Source organism: Propithecus coquereli, unplaced genomic scaffold (genome assembly GCF_000956105.1).
Source record: "Propithecus coquereli isolate 6110/MARCELLA unplaced genomic scaffold, Pcoq_1.0 Scaffold161, whole genome shotgun sequence".
In the NCBI taxonomy this organism is placed as follows: Eukaryota; Metazoa; Chordata; class Mammalia; order Primates; family Indriidae; genus Propithecus; species Propithecus coquereli.
In genome coordinates this window covers 255,572-256,315 of record NW_012140636.1, presented here as the reverse complement: position 1 = coordinate 256,315, position 744 = coordinate 255,572, and positions in this window count along the sequence as shown.

Genomic DNA, 744 nt, shown 5'->3' with positions numbered 1-744 from the left:
GGCGTGAGCCACCGCGCCCGGCCCTAAACTGGCTTTTTTGACTCAATATTTTTTGAGATGTATTCATGTCAAAACTTGTAGATTTTGTTTCTTAATTTTAATTGCTAATAACATTCTGTTGTATAAGTAAATCACTGTTTTCCATTCTTCTATGGAGGGGCAAATAGGTTATTTTTACTTTTTTCTTTTGTATAAAGAACGCTGCAGTGAACAATCTTGCGTTTGTATCTTTGAGCATATGTACAAATTCATTAAGTAATTAAAGAATTAGTTTCCAATGGCTAATCTGGGAACCTGTTAAGAGTAATGAGAGGATGGTGAAATGTAGACACCTGTCATCATTTTCCAAATTTTCTTTACTTGAAATGTCCTTGTATGAAGTATGATAGTGTCAAAATACCCATGTTATGCATGGTTTGGTATGTAGTTATATGATGCAAATAAACGTAAGGCATGGAAGATTTGAAAAGAAAAACTATTAATCTATTTTTTTTTTCTGTGCCATGTCAAAATGTGACACCATTTTACTCAACTCTCATTATCATGCCTTACCTATAGGTACAAATACAAAATTTTGAAAGTCAATCTATATTGCATTGCTTTCTTTTTTCTAAATTATGGAAATAAATTATTACTTTGAGAATCATTTATTCCTTAACAAATCTAATTGATTTTTACCCTTGAGTCTTTCTATATATTTTCTTAAAAATTGCACTAGGTCATAATGTTCCAAATGCCACAAAA